Source organism: Enoplosus armatus, chromosome 11 (genome assembly GCF_043641665.1).
Source record: "Enoplosus armatus isolate fEnoArm2 chromosome 11, fEnoArm2.hap1, whole genome shotgun sequence".
NCBI classification, from domain to species: Eukaryota; Metazoa; Chordata; class Actinopteri; order Centrarchiformes; family Enoplosidae; genus Enoplosus; species Enoplosus armatus.
Window position 1 is genome coordinate 6,082,197 of NC_092190.1, and position 11,851 is coordinate 6,094,047.

An 11,851-nucleotide genomic window follows, 5' to 3' on the forward strand; every position below is an offset into this window, starting at 1 on the left:
GTGTATCCATCTTCACACCGCCTATTGAATGTGATGGCTGGAAATGAGAGCAATTAAAATAGAAGTACAATACAGAGCACAAAGTCCAGACTGCCAAATAAAAGCATGTAGAATGTGTTCACTGGCTCTGTACTGTCCTGTCTCCACTACAGAAGGAGCAGCGCCCTCTGCTGACGAAAGCGGACAAGAAAATGCTTACGGCACCTGGTATTCCCAGGCGGTCTCCCATCCAAGTACTAACCAGGCCCGACCCTGCTTAGCTTCCGAGATCAGACGAGATCGGGCGTGTTCAGAGTGGTATGGCCGTAAACGATTACTGCTGTCGCACACGGGCTATTTATAAATGCTAAAACATCACCAACGCTTCTTTTAATACAGTGTAAAAATGCTCTGTTGCAAGTCAAAGCCATGTATTCAAAATCTTAAGTAAAAGTACATAAGTAAATACATTTAAAGTTCCAAAAGTAAAAATACTCATTATGCAGAACGGCCCATTTTCAGAATAACATATATATATATAAAAACATTTTGAAGCATAAAGTAGAGTAAAATACAGTGGCTACTTTAGCAAATGTACTTGGTTACAGTCCACCACTGTAAAATTGGCTACATATTGCCTAATGACTAGAGCAGGAAATGTGTATCCATCTTCACACCGCCTATTGAATGTGATGGCTGGAAATGAGAGCAATTAAAATAGAAGTACAATACAGAGCACAAAGTCCAGACTGCCAAATAAAAGCATGTAGAATGTGTTCACTGGCTCTGTACTGTCCTGTCTCCACTACAGAAGGAGCAGCGCCCTCTGCTGACGAAAGCGGACAAGAAAATACTTACGGCACCTGGTATTCCCAGGCGGTCTCCCATCCAAGTACTAACCAGGCCCGACCCTGCTTAGCTTCCGAGATCAGACGAGATCGGGCGTGTTCAGAGTGGTATGGCCGTAAACGATTACTGCTGTCGCACACGGGCTATTTATAAATGCTAAAACATCACCAACGCTTCTTTTAATACAGTGTAAAAATGCTCTGTTGCAAGTCAAATCCATGTATTCAAAATCTTAAGTAAAAGTACATAAGTAAATACATTTAAAGTTCCAAAAGTAAAAATACTCATTATGCAGAACGGCCCATTTTCAGAATAACATATATATATATAAAAACATTTTGAAGCATAAAGTAGAGTAAAATACAGTGGCTACTTTAGCAAATGTACTTGGTTACAGTCCACCACTGTAAAATTGGCTACATATTGCCTAATGACTAGAGCAGGAAATGTGTATCCATCTTCACACCGCCTATTGAATGTGATGGCTGGAAATGAGAGCAATTAAAATAGAAGTACAATACAGAGCACAAAGTCCAGACTGCCAAATAAAAGCATGTAGAATGTGTTCACTGGCTCTGTACTGTCCTGTCTCCACTACAGAAGGAGCAGCGCCCTCTGCTGACGAAAGCGGACAAGAAAATGCTTACGGCACCTGGTATTCCCAGGCGGTCTCCCATCCAAGTACTAACCAGGCCCGACCCTGCTTTGCTTCCGAGATCAGACGAGATCAGGCGTGTTCAGAGTGGTATGGCCGTAAACGATTACTGCTGTCGCACACGAGCTATTTATAAATGCTAAAACATCACCAACGCTTCTTTTAATACAGTGTAAAAATGCTCTGTTGCAAGTCAAAGCCATGTATTCAAAATCTTAAGTAAAAGTACATAAGTAAATACATTTAAAGTTCCAAAAGTGAAAATACTTATTATGCAGAACGGCCCATTTTCAGAATAACATATACAGTATATATATAAAAACATTTTGAAGCATAAAGTAGAGTAAAATACAGTGGCTACTTTAGCAAATGTACTTGGTTACAGTCCACCACTGTAAAATTGGCTACATATTGCCTAATGACTAGAGCAGGAAATGTGTATCCATCGGCAACACTGCATCTTCACACCGCCTATTGAATGTGATGGCTGGAAATGAGAGCAATTAAAATAGAAGTACAATACAGAGCACAAAGTCCAGACTGCCAAATAAAAGCATGTAGAATGTGTTCACTGGCTCTGTACTGTCCTGTCTCCACTACAGAAGGAGCAGCGCCCTCTGCTGACGAAAGCGGACAAGAAAATGCTTACGGCACCTGGTATTCCCAGGCGGTCTCCCATCCAAGTACTAACCAGGCCCGACCCTGCTTAGCTTCCGAGATCAGATGAGATCGGGCGTGTTCAGAGTGGTATGGCCGTAAACGATTACTGCTGTCGCACACGGGCTATTTATAAATGCTAAAACATCACCAACGCTTCTTTTAATACAGTGTAAAAATGCTCTGTTGCAAGTCAAAGCCATGTATTCAAAATCTTAAGTAAAAGTACATAAGTAAATACATTTAAAGTTCCAAAAGTGAAAATACTTATTATGCAGAACGGCCCATTTTCAGAATAACATATACAGTATATATATAAAAACATTTTGAAGCATAAAGTAGAGTAAAATACAGTGGCTACTTTAGCAAATGTACTTGGTTACAGTCCACCACTGTAAAATTGGCTACATATTGCCTAATGACTAGAGCAGGAAATGTGTATCCATCTTCACACCGCCTATTGAATGTGATGGCTGGAAATGAGAGCAATTAAAATAGAAGTACAATACAGAGCACAAAGTCCAGACTGCGAAATAAAAGCATGTAGAATGTGTTCACTGGCTCTGTACTGTCCTGTCTCCACTACAGAAGGAGCAGCGCCCTCTGCTGACGAAAGCGGACAAGAAAATGCTTACGGCACCTGGTATTCCCAGGCGGTCTCCCATCCAAGTACTAACCAGGCCCGACCCTGCTTAGCTTCCGAGATCAGACGAGATCGGGCGTGTTCAGAGTGGTATGGCCGTAAACGATTACTGCTGTCGCACACGGGCTATTTATAAATGCTAAAACATCACCAACGCTTCTTTTAATACAGTGTAAAAATGCTCTGTTGCAAGTCAAAGCCATGTATTCAAAATCTTAAGTAAAAGTACATAAGTAAATACATTTAAAGTTCCAAAAGTGAAAATACTTATTATGCAGAACGGCCCATTTTCAGAATAACATATACAGTATATATATAAAAACATTTTGAAGCATAAAGTAGAGTAAAATACAGTGGCTACTTTAGCAAATGTACTTGGTTACAGTCCACCACTGTAAAATTGGCTACATATTGCCTAATGACTAGAGCAGGAAATGTGTATCCATCTTCACACCGCCTATTGAATGTGATGGCTGGAAATGAGAGCAATTAAAATAGAAGTACAATACAGAGCACAAAGTCCAGACTGCCAAATAAAAGCATGTAGAATGTGTTCACTGGCTCTGTACTGTCCTGTCTCCACTACAGAAGGAGCAGCGCCCTCTGCTGACGAAAGCGGACAAGAAAATGCTTACGGCACCTGGTATTCCCAGGCGGTCTCCCATCCAAGTACTAACCAGGCCCGACCCTGCTTAGCTTCCGAGATCAGACGAGATCGGGCGTGTTCAGAGTGGTATGGCCGTAAACGATTACTGCTGTCGCACACGGGCTATTTATAAATGCTAAAACATCACCAACGCTTCTTTTAATACAGTGTAAAAATGCTCTGTTGCAAGTCAAAGCCATGTATTCAAAATCTTAAGTAAAAGTACATAAGTAAATACATTTAAAGTTCCAAAAGTGAAAATACTTATTATGCAGAACGGCCCATTTTCAGAATAACATATACAGTATATATATAAAAACATTTTGAAGCATAAAGTAGAGTAAAATACAGTGGCTACTTTAGCAAATGTACTTGGTTACAGTCCACCACTGTAAAATTGGCTACATATTGCCTAATGACTAGAGCAGGAAATGTGTATCCATCTTCACACCGCCTATTGAATGTGATGGCTGGAAATGAGAGCAATTAAAATAGAAGTACAATACAGAGCACAAAGTCCAGACTGCCAAATAAAAGCATGTAGAATGTGTTCACTGGCTCTGTACTGTCCTGTCTCCACTACAGAAGGAGCAGCGCCCTCTGCTGACGAAAGCGGACAAGAAAATGCTTACGGCACGTGGTATTCCCAGGCGGTCTCCCATCCAAGTACTAACCAGGCCCGACCCTGCTTAGCTTCCGAGATCAGACGAGATCAGGCGTGTTCAGAGTGGTATGGCCGTAAACGATTACTGCTGTCGCACACGGGCTATTTATAAATGCTAAAACATCACCAACGCTTCTTTTAATACAGTGTAAAAATGCTCTGTTGCAAGTCAAAGCCATGTATTCAAAATCTTAAGTAAAAGTACATAAGTAAATACATTTAAAGTTCCAAAAGTAAAAATACTCATTATGCAGAACGGCCCATTTTCAGAATAACATATATATATATAAAAACATTTTGAAGCATAAAGTAGAATACAATACAGTGGCTACTTTAGCAAATGTACTTGGTTACAGTCCACCACTGTAAAATTGGCTACATATTGCCTAATGACTAGAGCAGGAAATGTGTATCCATCTTCACACCGCCTATTGAATGTGATGGCTGGAAATGAGAGCAATTAAAATAGAAGTACAATACAGAGCACAAAGTCCAGACTGCCAAATAAAAGCATGTAGAATGTGTTCACTGGCTCTGTACTGTCCTGTCTCCACTACAGAAGGAGCAGCGCCCTCTGCTGACGAAAGCGGACAAGAAAATGCTTACGGCACCTGGTATTCCCAGGCGGTCTCCCATCCAAGTACTAACCAGGCCCGACCCTGCTTTGCTTCCGAGATCAGACGAGATCAGGCGTGTTCAGAGTGGTATGGCCGTAAACGATTACTGCTGTCGCACACGAGCTATTTATAAATGCTAAAACATCACCAACGCTTCTTTTAATACAGTGTAAAAATGCTCTGTTGCAAGTCAAAGCCATGTATTCAAAATCTTAAGTAAAAGTACATAAGTAAATACATTTAAAGTTCCAAAAGTGAAAATACTTATTATGCAGAACGGCCCATTTTCAGAATAACATATACAGTATATATATAAAAACATTTTGAAGCATAAAGTAGAGTAAAATACAGTGGCTACTTTAGCAAATGTACTTGGTTACAGTCCACCACTGTAAAATTGGCTACATATTGCCTAATGACTAGAGCAGGAAATGTGTATCCATCGGCAACACTGCATCTTCACACCGCCTATTGAATGTGATGGCTGGAAATGAGAGCAATTAAAATAGAAGTACAATACAGAGCACAAAGTCCAGACTGCCAAATAAAAGCATGTAGAATGTGTTCACTGGCTCTGTACTGTCCTGTCTCCACTACAGAAGGAGCAGCGCCCTCTGCTGACGAAAGCGGACAAGAAAATGCTTACGGCACCTGGTATTCCCAGGCGGTCTCCCATCCAAGTACTAACCAGGCCCGACCCTGCTTAGCTTCCGAGATCAGACGAGATCGGGCGTGTTCAGAGTGGTATGGCCGTAAACGATTACTGCTGTCGCACACGGGCTATTTATAAATGCTAAAACATCACCAACGCTTCTTTTAATACAGTGTAAAAATGCTCTGTTGCAAGTCAAAGCCATGTATTCAAAATCTTAAGTAAAAGTACATAAGTAAATACATTTAAAGTTCCAAAAGTGAAAATACTTATTATGCAGAACGGCCCATTTTCAGAATAACATATACAGTATATATATAAAAACATTTTGAAGCATAAAGTAGAGTAAAATACAGTGGCTACTTTAGCAAATGTACTTGGTTACAGTCCACCACTGTAAAATTGGCTACATATTGCCTAATGACTAGAGCAGGAAATGTGTATCCATCTTCACACCGCCTATTGAATGTGATGGCTGGAAATGAGAGCAATTAAAATAGAAGTACAATACAGAGCACAAAGTCCAGACTGCGAAATAAAAGCATGTAGAATGTGTTCACTGGCTCTGTACTGTCCTGTCTCCACTACAGAAGGAGCAGCGCCCTCTGCTGACGAAAGCGGACAAGAAAATGCTTACGGCACCTGGTATTCCCAGGCGGTCTCCCATCCAAGTACTAACCAGGCCCGACCCTGCTTAGCTTCCGAGATCAGACGAGATCGGGCGTGTTCAGAGTGGTATGGCCGTAAACGATTACTGCTGTCGCACACGGGCTATTTATAAATGCTAAAACATCACCAACGCTTCTTTTAATACAGTGTAAAAATGCTCTGTTGCAAGTCAAAGCCATGTATTCAAAATCTTAAGTAAAAGTACATAAGTAAATACATTTAAAGTTCCAAAAGTGAAAATACTTATTATGCAGAACGGCCCATTTTCAGAATAACATATACAGTATATATATAAAAACATTTTGAAGCATAAAGTAGAGTAAAATACAGTGGCTACTTTAGCAAATGTACTTGGTTACAGTCCACCACTGTAAAATTGGCTACATATTGCCTAATGACTAGAGCAGGAAATGTGTATCCATCTTCACACCGCCTATTGAATGTGATGGCTGGAAATGAGAGCAATTAAAATAGAAGTACAATACAGAGCACAAAGTCCAGACTGCCAAATAAAAGCATGTAGAATGTGTTCACTGGCTCTGTACTGTCCTGTCTCCACTACAGAAGGAGCAGCGCCCTCTGCTGACGAAAGCGGACAAGAAAATGCTTACGGCACCTGGTATTCCCAGGCGGTCTCCCATCCAAGTACTAACCAGGCCCGACCCTGCTTAGCTTCCGAGATCAGACGAGATCGGGCGTGTTCAGAGTGGTATGGCCGTAAACGATTACTGCTGTCGCACACGGGCTATTTATAAATGCTAAAACATCACCAACGCTTCTTTTAATACAGTGTAAAAATGCTCTGTTGCAAGTCAAAGCCATGTATTCAAAATCTTAAGTAAAAGTACATAAGTAAATACATTTAAAGTTCCAAAAGTGAAAATACTTATTATGCAGAACGGCCCATTTTCAGAATAACATATACAGTATATATATAAAAACATTTTGAAGCATAAAGTAGAGTAAAATACAGTGGCTACTTTAGCAAATGTACTTGGTTACAGTCCACCACTGTAAAATTGGCTACATATTGCCTAATGACTAGAGCAGGAAATGTGTATCCATCTTCACACCGCCTATTGAATGTGATGGCTGGAAATGAGAGCAATTAAAATAGAAGTACAATACAGAGCACAAAGTCCAGACTGCCAAATAAAAGCATGTAGAATGTGTTCACTGGCTCTGTACTGTCCTGTCTCCACTACAGAAGGAGCAGCGCCCTCTGCTGACGAAAGCGGACAAGAAAATGCTTACGGCACCTGGTACTCCCAGGCGGTCTCCCATCCAAGTACTAACCAGGCCCAACCCTGCTTAGCTTCCGAGATCAGACGAGATCGGGCGTGTTCAGAGTGGTATGGCCGTAAACGATTACTGCTGTCGCACACGGGCTATTTATAAATGCTAAAACATCACCAACGCTTCTTTTAATACAGTGTAAAAATGCTCTGTTGCAAGTCAAAGCCATGTATTCAAAATCTTAAGTAAAAGTACATAAGTAAATACATTTAAAGTTCCAAAAGTGAAAATACTTATTATGCAGAACGGCCCATTTTCAGAATAACATATACAGTATATATATAAAAACATTTTGAAGCATAAAGTAGAGTAAAATACAGTGGCTACTTTAGCAAATGTACTTGGTTACAGTCCACCACTGTAAAATTGGCTACATATTGCCTAATGACTAGAGCAGGAAATGTGTATCCATCGGCAACACTGCATCTTCACACCGCCTATTGAATGTGATGGCTGGAAATGAGAGCAATTAAAATAGAAGTACAATACAGAGCACAAAGTCCAGACTGCCAAATAAAAGCATGTAGAATGTGTTCACTGGCTCTGTACTGTCCTGTCTCCACTACAGAAGGAGCAGCGCCCTCTGCTGACGAAAGCGGACAAGAAAATGCTTACGGCACGTGGTATTCCCAGGCGGTCTCCCATCCAAGTACTAACCAGGCCCGACCCTGCTTAGCTTCCGAGATCAGACGAGATCGGGCGTGTTCAGAGTGGTATGGCCGTAAACGATTACTGCTGTCGCACACGGGCTATTTATAAATGCTAAAACATCACCAACGCTTCTTTTAATACAGTGTAAAAATGCTCTGTTGCAAGTCAAAGCCATGTATTCAAAATCTTAAGTAAAAGTACATAAGTAAATACATTTAAAGTTCCAAAAGTAAAAATACTCATTATGCAGAACGGCCCATTTTCAGAATAACATATATATATATAAAAACATTTTGAAGCATAAAGTAGAATACAATACAGTGGCTACTTTAGCAAATGTACTTGGTTACAGTCCACCACTGTAAAATTGGCTACATATTGCCTAATGACTAGAGCAGGAAATGTGTATCCATCTTCACACCGCCTATTGAATGTGATGGCTGGAAATGAGAGCAATTAAAATAGAAGTACAATACAGAGCACAAAGTCCAGACTGCCAAATAAAAGCATGTAGAATGTGTTCACTGGCTCTGTACTGTCCTGTCTCCACTACAGAAGGAGCAGCGCCCTCTGCTGACGAAAGCGGACAAGAAAATGCTTACGGCACGTGGTATTCCCAGGCGGTCTCCCATCCAAGTACTAACCAGGCCCGACCCTGCTTAGCTTCCGAGATCAGACGAGATCGGGCGTGTTCAGAGTGGTATGGCCGTAAACGATTACTGCTGTCGCACACGGGCTATTTATAAATGCTAAAACATCACCAACGCTTCTTTTAATACAGTGTAAAAATGCTCTGTTGCAAGTCAAAGCCATGTATTCAAAATCTTAAGTAAAAGTACATAAGTAAATACATTTAAAGTTCCAAAAGTAAAAATACTCATTATGCAGAACGGCCCATTTTCAGAATAACATATATATATATAAAAACATTTTGAAGCATAAAGTAGAATACAATACAGTGGCTACTTTAGCAAATGTACTTGGTTACAGTCCACCACTGTAAAATTGGCTACATATTGCCTAATGACGAGAGCAGGAAATGTGTATCCATCGGCAACACTGCATCTTCACACCGCCTATTGAATGTGATGGCTGGAAATGAGAGCAATTAAAATAGAAGTACAATACAGAGCACAAAGTCCAGACTGCCAAATAAAAGCATGTAGAATGTGTTCACTGGCTCTGTACTGTCCTGTCTCCACTACAGAAGGAGCAGCGCCCTCTGCTGACGAAAGCGGACAAGAAAATGCTTACGGCACCTGGTATTCCCAGGCGGTCTCCCATCCAAGTACTAACCAGGCCCGACCCTGCTTTGCTTCCGAGATCAGACGAGATCGGGCGTGTTCAGAGTGGTATGGCCGTAAACGATTACTGCTGTCGCACACGGGCTATTTATAAATGCTAAAACATCACCAACGCTTCTTTTAATACAGTGTAAAAATGCTCTGTTGCAAGTCAAAGCCATGTATTCAAAATCTTAAGTAAAAGTACATAAGTAAATACATTTAAAGTTCCAAAAGTGAAAATACTTATTATGCAGAACGGCCCATTTTCAGAATAACATATACAGTATATATATAAAAACATTTTGAAGCATAAAGTAGAGTAAAATACAGTGGCTACTTTAGCAAATGTACTTGGTTACAGTCCACCACTGTAAAATTGGCTACATATTGCCTAATGACTAGAGCAGGAAATGTGTATCCATCGGCAACACTGCATCTTCACACCGCCTATTGAATGTGATGGCTGGAAATGAGAGCAATTAAAATAGAAGTACAATACAGAGCACAAAGTCCAGACTGCCAAATAAAAGCATGTAGAATGTGTTCACTGGCTCTGTACTGTCCTGTCTCCACTACAGAAGGAGCAGCGCCCTCTGCTGACGAAAGCGGACAAGAAAATGCTTACGGCACCTGGTATTCCCAGGCGGTCTCCCATCCAAGTACTAACCAGGCCCGACCCTGCTTAGCTTCCGAGATCAGACGAGATCGGGCGTGTTCAGAGTGGTATGGCCGTAAACGATTACTGCTGTCGCACACGGGCTATTTATAAATGCTAAAACATCACCAACGCTTCTTTTAATACAGTGTAAAAATGCTCTGTTGCAAGTCAAAGCCATGTATTCAAAATCTTAAGTAAAAGTACATAAGTAAATACATTTAAAGTTCCAAAAGTGAAAATACTTATTATGCAGAACGGCCCATTTTCAGAATAACATATACAGTATATATATAAAAACATTTTGAAGCATAAAGTAGAGTAAAATACAGTGGCTACTTTAGCAAATGTACTTGGTTACAGTCCACCACTGTAAAATTGGCTACATATTGCCTAATGACTAGAGCAGGAAATGTGTATCCATCTTCACACCGCCTATTGAATGTGATGGCTGGAAATGAGAGCAATTAAAATAGAAGTACAATACAGAGCACAAAGTCCAGACTGCCAAATAAAAGCATGTAGAATGTGTTCACTGGCTCTGTACTGTCCTGTCTCCACTACAGAAGGAGCAGCGCCCTCTGCTGACGAAAGCGGACAAGAAAATGCTTACGGCACCTGGTATTCCCAGGCGGTCTCCCATCCAAGTACTAACCAGGCCCGACCCTGCTTAGCTTCCGAGATCAGACGAGATCGGGCGTGTTCAGAGTGGTATGGCCGTAAACGATTACTGCTGTCGCACACGGGCTATTTATAAATGCTAAAACATCACCAACGCTTCTTTTAATACAGTGTAAAAATGCTCTGTTGCAAGTCAAATCCATGTATTCAAAATCTTAAGTAAAAGTACATAAGTAAATACATTTAAAGTTCCAAAAGTAAAAATACTCATTATGCAGAACGGCCCATTTTCAGAATAACATATATATATATAAAAACATTTTGAAGCATAAAGTAGAGTAAAATACAGTGGCTACTTTAGCAAATGTACTTGGTTACAGTCCACCACTGTAAAATTGGCTACATATTGCCTAATGACGAGAGCAGGAAATGTGTATCCATCGGCAACACTGCATCTTCACACCGCCTATTGAATGTGATGGCTGGAAATGAGAGCAATTAAAATAGAAGTACAATACAGAGCACAAAGTCCAGACTGCCAAATAAAAGCATGTAGAATGTGTTCACTGGCTCTGTACTGTCCTGTCTCCACTACAGAAGGAGCAGCGCCCTCTGCTGACGAAAGCGGACAAGAAAATGCTTACGGCACCTGGTATTCCCAGGCGGTCTCCCATCCAAGTACTAACCAGGCCCGACCCTCCGTAGCTTCCGAGATCAGACGAGATCGGGCGTGTTCAGAGTGGTATGGCCGTAAACGATTACTGCTGTCGCACACGGGCTATTTATAAATGCTAAAACATCACCAACGCTTCTTTTAATACAGTGTAAAAATGCTCTGTTGCAAGTCAAATCCATGTATTCAAAATCTTAAGTAAAAGTACATAAGTAAATACATTTAAAGTTCCAAAAGTAAAAATACTCATTATGCAGAACGGCCCATTTTCAGAATAACATATATATATATAAAAACATTTTGAAGCATAAAGTAGAGTAAAATACAGTGGCTACTTTAGCAAATGTACTTGGTTACAGTCCACCACTGTAAAATTGGCTACATATTGCCTAATGACTAGAGCAGGAAATGTGTATCCATCTTCACACCGCCTATTGAATGTGATGGCTGGAAATGAGAGCAATTAAAATAGAAGTACAATACAGAGCACAAAGTCCAGACTGCCAAATAAAAGCATGTAGAATGTGTTCACTGGCTCTGTACTGTCCTGTCTCCACTACAGAAGGAGCAGCGCCCTCTGCTGACGAAAGCGGACAAGAAAATGCTTACGGCACCTGGTATTCCCAGGCGGTCTCCCA

The 11,851-nt window shown here is 40.8% G+C and overlaps 19 non-coding genes across 19 annotated transcripts in view; all 19 read right to left on the minus strand.

Moving 5' to 3' along the window:
• Nucleotides 1–192: 192 nt before the first annotated feature.
• LOC139292988 (5S ribosomal RNA) lies at nt 193–311 on the minus strand. The gene has a single exon (XR_011597655.1). It is a non-coding gene; the product is annotated as a 5S ribosomal RNA (ribosomal RNA).
• A 519-nt stretch (nt 312–830) lies between these two features.
• On the minus strand, nt 831–949 carry LOC139293542 (5S ribosomal RNA). Its single transcript, XR_011598147.1, has one exon. It is a non-coding gene; the product is annotated as a 5S ribosomal RNA (ribosomal RNA).
• A 519-nt stretch (nt 950–1,468) lies between these two features.
• Nucleotides 1,469–1,587, minus strand: LOC139293600 (5S ribosomal RNA). Its single transcript, XR_011598203.1, has one exon. It is a non-coding gene; the product is annotated as a 5S ribosomal RNA (ribosomal RNA).
• Nucleotides 1,588–2,125: 538 nt separating this feature from the next.
• LOC139293755 (5S ribosomal RNA) lies at nt 2,126–2,244 on the minus strand. Its single transcript, XR_011598340.1, has one exon. It is a non-coding gene; the product is annotated as a 5S ribosomal RNA (ribosomal RNA).
• A 524-nt stretch (nt 2,245–2,768) lies between these two features.
• LOC139292999 (5S ribosomal RNA) lies at nt 2,769–2,887 on the minus strand. The gene has a single exon (XR_011597666.1). It is a non-coding gene; the product is annotated as a 5S ribosomal RNA (ribosomal RNA).
• A 524-nt stretch (nt 2,888–3,411) lies between these two features.
• Nucleotides 3,412–3,530, minus strand: LOC139293011 (5S ribosomal RNA). Its single transcript, XR_011597677.1, has one exon. It is a non-coding gene; the product is annotated as a 5S ribosomal RNA (ribosomal RNA).
• Nucleotides 3,531–4,054: 524 nt separating this feature from the next.
• LOC139293670 (5S ribosomal RNA) lies at nt 4,055–4,173 on the minus strand. Its single transcript, XR_011598268.1, has one exon. It is a non-coding gene; the product is annotated as a 5S ribosomal RNA (ribosomal RNA).
• Nucleotides 4,174–4,692: 519 nt separating this feature from the next.
• Nucleotides 4,693–4,811, minus strand: LOC139293601 (5S ribosomal RNA). Its single transcript, XR_011598204.1, has one exon. It is a non-coding gene; the product is annotated as a 5S ribosomal RNA (ribosomal RNA).
• Nucleotides 4,812–5,349: 538 nt separating this feature from the next.
• On the minus strand, nt 5,350–5,468 carry LOC139293024 (5S ribosomal RNA). The gene has a single exon (XR_011597689.1). It is a non-coding gene; the product is annotated as a 5S ribosomal RNA (ribosomal RNA).
• A 524-nt stretch (nt 5,469–5,992) lies between these two features.
• LOC139293036 (5S ribosomal RNA) lies at nt 5,993–6,111 on the minus strand. Its single transcript, XR_011597700.1, has one exon. It is a non-coding gene; the product is annotated as a 5S ribosomal RNA (ribosomal RNA).
• A 524-nt stretch (nt 6,112–6,635) lies between these two features.
• LOC139293047 (5S ribosomal RNA) lies at nt 6,636–6,754 on the minus strand. The gene has a single exon (XR_011597711.1). It is a non-coding gene; the product is annotated as a 5S ribosomal RNA (ribosomal RNA).
• A 524-nt stretch (nt 6,755–7,278) lies between these two features.
• Nucleotides 7,279–7,397, minus strand: LOC139293523 (5S ribosomal RNA). The gene has a single exon (XR_011598128.1). It is a non-coding gene; the product is annotated as a 5S ribosomal RNA (ribosomal RNA).
• A 538-nt stretch (nt 7,398–7,935) lies between these two features.
• LOC139293620 (5S ribosomal RNA) lies at nt 7,936–8,054 on the minus strand. Its single transcript, XR_011598222.1, has one exon. It is a non-coding gene; the product is annotated as a 5S ribosomal RNA (ribosomal RNA).
• A 519-nt stretch (nt 8,055–8,573) lies between these two features.
• On the minus strand, nt 8,574–8,692 carry LOC139293621 (5S ribosomal RNA). Its single transcript, XR_011598223.1, has one exon. It is a non-coding gene; the product is annotated as a 5S ribosomal RNA (ribosomal RNA).
• Nucleotides 8,693–9,225: 533 nt separating this feature from the next.
• LOC139293553 (5S ribosomal RNA) lies at nt 9,226–9,344 on the minus strand. Its single transcript, XR_011598157.1, has one exon. It is a non-coding gene; the product is annotated as a 5S ribosomal RNA (ribosomal RNA).
• Nucleotides 9,345–9,882: 538 nt separating this feature from the next.
• LOC139293059 (5S ribosomal RNA) lies at nt 9,883–10,001 on the minus strand. The gene has a single exon (XR_011597713.1). It is a non-coding gene; the product is annotated as a 5S ribosomal RNA (ribosomal RNA).
• Nucleotides 10,002–10,525: 524 nt separating this feature from the next.
• LOC139293071 (5S ribosomal RNA) lies at nt 10,526–10,644 on the minus strand. Its single transcript, XR_011597714.1, has one exon. It is a non-coding gene; the product is annotated as a 5S ribosomal RNA (ribosomal RNA).
• A 533-nt stretch (nt 10,645–11,177) lies between these two features.
• Nucleotides 11,178–11,296, minus strand: LOC139293681 (5S ribosomal RNA). Its single transcript, XR_011598279.1, has one exon. It is a non-coding gene; the product is annotated as a 5S ribosomal RNA (ribosomal RNA).
• Nucleotides 11,297–11,815: 519 nt separating this feature from the next.
• The window catches only part of LOC139293082 (5S ribosomal RNA), a 119-nt gene continuing 83 nt past the window's right edge, over nt 11,816–11,851 (minus strand). The window contains exon 1 of the ribosomal RNA XR_011597715.1: nt 11,816–11,851. This exon is cut by the window's right edge and continues 83 nt beyond it. This is a non-coding gene — a ribosomal RNA (5S ribosomal RNA).